The sequence below is a fragment of the Heterodontus francisci genome, unplaced genomic scaffold (assembly GCF_036365525.1).
Source record: "Heterodontus francisci isolate sHetFra1 unplaced genomic scaffold, sHetFra1.hap1 HAP1_SCAFFOLD_43, whole genome shotgun sequence".
Classification (NCBI taxonomy): Eukaryota; Metazoa; Chordata; class Chondrichthyes; order Heterodontiformes; family Heterodontidae; genus Heterodontus; species Heterodontus francisci.
The window spans coordinates 15814912-15824069 of record NW_027141852.1 but is presented as its reverse complement, the minus strand read 5'-3'; the positions used below and the strand labels follow the sequence as shown (position 1 = coordinate 15824069).

Below are 9158 nucleotides of genomic sequence, written 5' to 3'. Positions count from 1 at the left end.
AAATGCTGTCCCACTGCCACTCCTTCCACCTGCCCCTCTTCATTTCCTAAAACTAAGTCTAAAACTTCACCCTCTCTTGTTGGACTTGCTACATATTGGCTAAAAAAGTACTCCTGAATGCACCTCAAGAATTCTGCTCCCTCAATTCCCTCCACACAAAAAGTATCCCAGTTAATGTTTGGGTGGTACAAATCCCCCACTGTTACTGCCCTATTGTTCTTGAACTTCTCAGCGATTTGCCTACATATCTGCTCTTCCATCTCCCTCTGACTGTTTAGGGGTCTATAGTGCACTCCCAGCAGTGTGATTGCTTCTTTTTTGTTCCTCAGCTCAATCTATACGGTCTCATTTGAAAAACCTTCCAACATATCATCCCTCCTCACAGCTGTAATAGTTTCTTTGACCAAAATTGCCACTCCCCCTCCTTTTTTATCCCCTTCCCTCTCACGTCTGAAAACCCTGTAACCAGGAAAATTGAGCTGCCATGCCTGTCCCTCCTTTAGCCATGTTTCTGTAATAGCTATGATATCATACTGCCATGTGTCTAACTGTGCCCTGAGCTCATCTGCTTCATTTGCTATACTCCTTGCATTGATTTAGATATCCTTGAGCACTGCCAACATTTTTTGTTTTGAATTTTCTAATCAGTGTTTCCTCTCTCTTCCAGACTCCATTAATTTTCTGCCTGCCATTTTTATTTCTGATTTTGTCCCATCTGACTCTACCTTCCAGTCCCCATCTCCCTGCCAAACTAGCTTAAACCCTTCCCAACAGCACTAGCAAAACATCCTGCAAGGAACTCCGTCCTGGCTCGGTTCAGGTGCAACCCGTCCAACCTGTCCCAAAAATCTAAAGTCCTCCCTCCTGCACCATTTTTCCAGCCACACGTTCATCTGTCTTATCCATCTATTCCTGTACATTCATCTGTCTTATCCATCTATTCCTGTACTCACTTGCACGTGGCACTGGGAGTAATCCGGAGATTATTACTTTTGATGTCCTGCTTGCTAATTTCTTACCTCACTCCCTAAGTTCTGACTGCAGCACAACATCCTTATATCTACCTATGTTGTTGGTTCTGATGTGGACTACCACTGCTGGCTGTTCACCCTCCCCCTTCAGGATGCTCTGTAACTGCTCAATGACATCCTTGACCCTGGCACCCGGGAGCCAACACTCCATTCCTGGATTCACGTCTGTGGCCATAGAAACACCTGATTGTTCCCTTGACGATTGAATCACCTATCACTATGGCTTTTCCAGTCTTCCCTGTACTCCCCTTTGCAGCTGAGTCACCCATGGTGTCATGGACTTGGCTCCGGCTGCACTCCCCAGGTGAAGCATCATTGTCCTCTGTATTCAGAACTGAATACCTGCTGGAGAGTGAGACGCACTCGGGGTGTCCTGCACTACCTGCCTGATTCTTTTTGACTGCCTGGTGGTCACCCATTCCCTCTCTCCCTGCATACACTTAAGCTGTGGGGTGACCACATCTATAAACAAAGAACAGTACAGCACAGGAACAGGCCATTCGGCCCTCCAAGCCCGCGCCGATCTTGATGCCTGTCTAAACTAAAACCTTCTGCACTTCAGGGGACCGTATCCCTCTCTTCCCATCCTATTCATGTATTTGTCAAGATGCGTCTTAAACATCGCTATCTTCCCTGCTTCCACCATCTTCCCCGACAGCAAGTTCCAGGCACTCACCACCCTCTGTGTAAAGAACTTGCCTCGCATATCCCCTCTAAACTTTGCCACTCTCGCCTTAAACCTATGTCCCCTCGTAACTGACTCTGCCACCCTGTGAAAAAGCTTCTGACTATCCACTCTGTCTCTGCCACTCATAACTTTGTCAACCTCTATCATGTCGCCCCTCCACCTCCATTCTCAGTTTTGGGAAAAATAGAGTATATGACTGTATCAGTAAGTAGGAAAAGTTAAAATATGTTGTGACCAGTGGAGAAGTGTGATGAGAATAAACAGATCCTCCTCTGATTTCAACGACGCAATCATTTGTGATCTGGCTCTGTAGCTTAGTTGGTTAAAGCACCTGTCTAGTAAACAGAAGAGACTGGGTTCAACTCCCAGCAGAGCCTTATTTCACATTTGTGATATGCTTTAGAAGTTTCCTTATCAATCATTTATATCTCGGTTTTGTGAACTTGAACTTGGAATTCAAATTACATGATGAATTTCAGTCACAGGAGAAAACAGCCTTTGTGAAGGATGTGAGTTGGGAATGGCTGTTCCTCCTTGTCCAGAAATTCAGTGCTGATACGCCAAAGGCAACTTCTTTGATACAAATTTGTTCACGGTTACATTCAATCTGGAAAACAGCTCGACATTAATCTCACAGAAGGAAAGTGTGACTGAGTTGTATATTTCAGAGTGTTTGTGTCGTTATGTGTTGCTTTTAACCGAGACTGGGGACATGACGCAAGTGGGAGGGTTGATCCGAGGTTTGGAATATTTGTCAATCAGGAACAAGAAAAATCAAAGGAACCAAATAAGAAAACCTATGTCTCGTGGGTATTGAGAGACGGTGAGAAGATATTAAACTTTGTTCCATTCAATCCGGCTGCGATGAACTTTGAATTTTTCCGCCTTTTATAAACATTATTTGAAGGGTCTCTGTAACAATGTTCAGTGTTGATGAGAGTGGGGTCTGGGTGAGCAGCTGCTGAGTGTGACAGGGTCAGGACTGGATGCAGGAAGTGCTCTGACACACTCTCTCTCTCTCTCTCTCTCTCTCTGATGGCTTTGAGTTGATTTTCAAGTGTTTGAATAAATGAAGGAAGTTCCCTCCACCCATTTGTTTGGACAGACAGTGTAGTATAAGGATGTAAAGGGTTAATGCTGAAGACAGTGGGATCAACCCCTCCCACTGTCAGAGTGGTGATGTAACAGTCACATGAGATGAGGTTTGGGAGAAGAGAGAGCAGCACCAAGGATGCTAGCTTAAGAGGTTTGATGAATGTGTATATAGTATTGTGTAAATTAGAAAAGAGTTCTTCGTTCTTTCAGCAGGAAATGTGTCCAGAAAATATTCAGGAGTCGGAATGCAGATATTAACTCCAAGTGACAGTTCTGGGTTCATTTAACAAAAAAAAGGTAGAGAATAATATTGCTCACTGATTGAAATCCCCCAGTGAGGAGACAGTTAAACAGGTGATCTGTTGGGGCATCCTTCGATCCAAGGTTTCGGCAGCATTTAATCTCCCTTTTTGGTGAAATTCTCTGTTATTTGCATCTTTTTTTAATCAGCTTTCATGGGTGAGTGAAAAACTCAAAAAAACTGAACAGTTCCATTCTTCCTTCTTCCCATCAGTTTCTCTTTTCTGTTTCAGATCAATATGATGATGAGAATCCCAATTTCATCTGCTGTTTCTGGTGTTTTATCCATTCCAATCAAAATTCAACATTCCAATCAAATCTATTTGTTATTCCACAATGTCTCTCCATGTGTTTTATTCTGTTGTATTCTCTCACAGTTTGTTTGATGATCAATGTTACATCTCACTCTCTGTTCTGGTGAAGATCAGAAGCAGTGTTATCTGTTTGCAACACCCGACAAGTCGGCCTGAGGCTGTGTCTCGCCGATCATGTGGAATTAGGAACATCGAAACATAGGAGCAGGAGTCGGCCATTCAGCCCATCGAGCCTACCCCACCATTCAATATGATCATGGCTGATCATCCACTTCAATGCCCTTTTTCCCCACACTTTCCTCATATTCCCTTATGTCATTTGTATTTAGAAATCTATCAATCTCTGCTTTAAACATACTCAATGACTGAGCTTCCACAGCCCTCTGGTGTACAGAATTCCAAAGATTCACAACCCTCCGAGTAAAGAAATTTCTCCTCATCTCTGTCCTAAGGAGCTTCCCCCTTATTTTGAAATTGCGTCCCCTGGTTCTCGACTCCCCAACCAGGGGAAACATCTTAGCTGCATCTACCCTCACTGTCCTTTCAATATTTTGTGGGTTTCAATGGGATCACCTCTCATTCTTCAAAACTCTAGAGAATACAGCCCCAGTTTCCCCAATCTCTCTTCATAGGACAATCCCACCATCCCAGGAACAAGTTTGATGAACCTTCATTGAACTCCCTCCATGGCAATAATATCCTGCGTAAGGTAAGGAGACCAAAACTGTACACAGTACTCCAAGTGCAGTCTAACCAAGGTTCTATACAATTGAAGCAAGAATTCACTACTCCTGTACTCAAATCCTCTTGTGATAAAGGCTAACATACTATTAGCCTTCCTAATTGCTTGCTGCACCTGCATGTTAACTGTCAGTGACTTATTGACATGGACACCCAGGTCACCCTTACATTCCATACCTCAGTTAATAAAGGAAAGGATTCCATATACCTGCTGAACCACCTTATTGACCTGTACTGCTACTTCAGGGATCTGTGGACATTCACTCCAACGTCCCTCACTTCCTCTGCACCATTCAGTGTTCTCCCATTAATTGTGGATTCCTTTGCCTTTTTTGACGCCTGCTCTCACTGTTCCCTGCTCTCCGAGTGAACTCATGCTCCCTCTCCTGGGCTCTTTATGCTCCACTCTGCTCTCACTGTTTCCAATTCTCTTAATGTATCAATATTTATTTGCCTTGTGTTTAATTCAAAATATGGATTAACTGTATTTTACAGTTGTAGGTTTTATTTGGTAGTCCTGTACAAGTTGTGGATTGGTATTCAATATTTAGCTCTGTGAAAACGATTGTGAATGAAAATATAACTTTCAATCTTATACATGGGCTGGTCTGCAAGCTCCAAGTCCTTCATTTTGTAGTAATGGAATTGATACTGTATCTTTCAGTCTTAATCTCTGTGGGATTTTTGAACTGGTATGTAATGCATAACTTGGTCTAACGTTCTGATGTACATTATTGGGATTCAAAGGATGATAGGAAATTGGGGCATTAGACCATTCAGCCCATCAAGCCTGCTCCAATATTCAAACAGATCGTGACTGATCATCTATCTCTACGCCATTTTTCCCTGCTATCTCCATATCCCTTGATCCCGTTAGTATTTAGAAATCTATCGATTTCTGTCTTGAATATGTTCAATGATTGATCTTCCACAGCCCACTGGGATAAAGAATTCCACAGATTTCTCACCCTCTGAGTAAAGAAATTCCTGCTCATCTCAGTCTCAAATGGCCTGCCCTTATTCTGAGACTGTGTCCCCTTGTTCTGGACTCACTAGACAGAGGAAACATCCTATCCATATCTACCCTGTCACACCCCATAAGAATTTTGTAAGTTTCAATGAGATCACCTTTCATTCTTCGAAACTCCAGAGAATTTCGGCCCAGTTTCTGCAGTCTCTCATCATAAGACAATCCCACCATCCCAGGGGATTAGTCTGGTGAATCTCTGTGGCACTCCCTCTGTGACAAGTCTATCCTTCCTTCAATAAGGAAACCAAAATAGTACAGAATACTCCAGGTGCAGTCTCAGCTAGACTTTATACAATTGAAGCAATACATGTTTAACCATGTACTCAAATACGCTTTCAATGAAGCCAACATACCATTTGCCTTCCTAATTGCTTGCTGCACCTGCACACCAGCTTTTAGTGTCTCATGAACAAGGACACCCAGGTCCCTTTGGACATCGACACTTCTCAACCTCTCACCATTTAAGAAATACTCTGTCTTTCTGTTTATTCTACCAAAGTGGAGAACTTCACACTTATTTACATTATATTCCATCTGCCATGTTCTTGCCCATTCACTTACCCTGTCCAAATCCCCTTGAAGCCTCCTTGCATTCATTCTGTACCTTTCAATGAGGTAAATTGTGTCTGTTCTGTTTCAAGTTTTATATTTAAAATGTAACCATGGTGACAGACTTTATTTAGATCTGATAGTGAGTTTGTTTTTATACTGTGATTGATGTATCAACCTGTCAGCTGTACTGAATTGGAGTGAAATGGAAACAACTTCTGTCTGTCCTGCTGTTGTTTGACTGTTGGATTGAAAATGTGTCTCTCGATTTTGGGATCAGTGTCTGTCTGACTACTTTTATTTGTTCCAGTGGAACTGATGAGCTGGCAGTATCTCTGTGCTTTGGGAGTGATCCTGTACCGACTGTGTGTTGGAACGAGCTCGCTGCACTTTTCTTTGTGTCCAAGAATCACCACATCCAGTCAGGTTCCTTCATGTATTTTCCTGCAGGAATGAAAGAATTGATGAGGTAGAAGATACAAAAACGATCAATGTAATCGTCCCAATTATAATCATTATGAACAATCGCGAAATGAAAACCAGGAACACAAACAGTGTCAGTGTCTGACTCCACTGCAGCACTGCAGTATTCAGCTTCTGTTTACCAGGTGTTTGCAGTGGTTTTACAAGACGTTTGTGACATTCAGAAACAACACAAGCCCTGAACTGCTCAATGACTGGGACTGTCCGACAGAGCAGTGACCTTCACACAGTCACATTTCTATTTCAACGAAAAAACCAGCAGCCACTATTTAAAATGTGCCTTTCACACTTCTCACCTGTTATCTGCAATAAATGCTCTTTGTCTAACTGTCCACATCGTTATTTTGCAGCTATTTTCCCCCCACTGTTCACAATCCAACAAACAGTGAGAGACTGGAACTAAAGCAGGAAAATTCCCTCTCCTTTGGGTGGTGAAATTGTCAGTGATTTTCAATAGTGATTTCTTCCCATTGTGTCTCCCTGAGCCTGTACAGACACTGTCCGAGAATGAACTCTCCCTTCCCCGTGTCCCCGGCTCACTCCATGTTCCAGGAGCAGCTCCTGCTCCACAGTGTCTGTTACAAACACTCCCCGACTCCCCCTCAACTTCCCACCACTCAATGCTAATCTCTGAGCACATCTGCGGACACGCTCCCAAAGCAGTGGCTGCTGGAAGCAGATGCTGTTTGTTCCCTTCCCCCGGGCCCGGGAAGTCGCCATTCGCAGCTAATTTAAAGCATCTTCCCCTGATTGAGTGAATGGCCTCACAGACTGGGTTGGGGAAGGATGCGCATGCGCTCCACTCCTCATTGTGACGTCCCACTGGGGGGCGGGGTTATGTCGCGCGTGCGCAGATCTTTGCAGCAATTCAGCATTCAAATATCAATGGGAACTTTCCCCATTTCACCCTCATCAAAGTCCCAAAGAAAGTGAAGAGGGGCTTGGACTGGAGGGAGGGAGGGGCGGTGTAGGGGGAACCTAGAACCCAGAAAGCTGCCCACTTGCCCCATTTGGATGCTCAATTTGCGGTCATTCCATGCAGGGGGTTTGTTATTATTGAGCCCCTCCTGGTAAAACAATCCGATAGAAAGAGGGGAGAAAGGAGGGAGCCGGTGTGTTTGCTGGGACCTTGCAGAATTCATTTCAGCAGCAAAAGTCCCGGTTTATATTAACCCGAGTGAAACACGCTGTCAGTGAGAGGAAAACCGAACGGCCCTTTTCATCTTTTCATTGGAAACAAAGTAGAGCCGGAAGTGCGGCGAGCAGAGCAGACACACAAGCTCAATGACAGGAGAGCTCGGCCGTCCCTGAGTTTCAGCTCCCAGCTCTGACATTTCCTCATCCACACTGTCTTTACTGTGGATGTTCAGGGGTTCCTTGTCGGATCTGCGGACTGTATCCATGAAACATTCTGAGTCAGGAGATCCACACACTCTCTGTTATCAAGATTTATGGGCAGGAATGTTTCAAAACTTTGTCTATTAAATCATTGTATTATTCACAGAACGAATGATGCAATCGGTTCATTATTCAGGCCTTGAACTTGGTTTGGGTAGACCGAAAACTGAGAGGTTCAGCACCTTTTTACTTCTTCCTTATTGGCCTTGTGGCCTAATGGATAAGGCGTCTAACTTCGGTGCATTTAACAAGGTTATCAGAAGATTGTCGGTTCGAGTCCTGCCACGGTCATTTTGGGCGATCAGTGTTTAGCACCGCAGCCTCACAGCTCCAGCGACCCGTGTTCAGTCCCTGTGCGCAGTTCGAGTTCTCCCTGTGACTGCGTGGGTTTCTTCGCACAGCCAAAGACTTGCAGATTGATAGGGAAATTGGCCATTGTAAATTGCCCCCAGTGCAGGGAGGTGGGAGAAGAATGGTGGGGCTGTGATAGGGAATATGGGATTAATGTCAGATTAGTATAATTAGGTGGTTGTTGGTCGGCACAGACTTGATGGGCCGAAGGGCCTGTTTCAGTACTGCATCTATTAATAAATAACTGATTTTTCTGATGAAGTAACAGAATGGTTGATGAAGGGAAAGCAATGGATGTTGTCTATATGGATTTTAAGAAAGCGTTTGACAAACTACCACATAAAAGGCTGGGTAACAAAACTCAGGCTCCTGGAATCGGAGGGTCAGTATCTGCTTAGATTAAAAAATGTATGAAATATCAAGAAAAGCGAGTTGTGGTATTTAGTTGTTTTTCAGAATGGAAGATGGTGAACAGTGATGTCCACAAGTGTCAGTGTCAGGACCACCATATATATAAATGACTTGAATATTGGAATCACAGAATCACAGAATTGTTACTACAAATTCACAATGCTTCCAATTTTCGTATCATCCATAAACTTTGAAATTCTGCCCTGTACACCAAGGTTTAGGTCATTAATATATATCAGGAAAGGCAAGGGTCCCAACACTGACTCCTGGGGAACTTCACAACAAACCTTCCTCTCGCCCGAAGAACATCCATTGATCACTACTCTTTGTTTCCTGTCACTCAGCCAATTCCATGTCCATGTTACTACTGTCCCTTTTATTCCATGAGTTATAACTTTGTTCACAAGTCTGTTGTGTTCCATTGTATCAAACTCCTTTTGAAAGTCAATAAAAGCAAAATACTGCAGATGCTAGAAATCCGAAATGTAAACAAAAAGTGCTGGAAATACTCAGCAGGTCTGGCAACATCTGTGGAGAGAGAAACAGAGTTAATGTTTCAGGTCAGTGACCATTCAGATGCTGCCAGACCTTTTGAAAGTCCATGTAGACCACATCAACAGCATTGCCCTCATCATCCCTCGCTGTTACCTCATCAAAAAACTCCAGCAGGACAGTTAAACATGATTTTCCCTGAAGAAATCCATGCTGTCTTTCCTGAATTAACCCACATTTGTCCATGGGACTATTAATTTTGTCCCGAATTATTC

General features: G+C 43.6%; 1 non-coding gene across 1 annotated transcript; it reads left to right on the top strand.

Moving 5' to 3' along the window:
* The first annotated feature begins 2022 nt into the window (after positions 1-2022).
* Positions 2023-2096, top strand: trnat-agu (transfer RNA threonine (anticodon AGU)). The gene has a single exon. It is a non-coding gene; the product is annotated as a tRNA-Thr (tRNA).
* The last annotated feature ends 7062 nt before the right edge of the window (positions 2097-9158 follow it).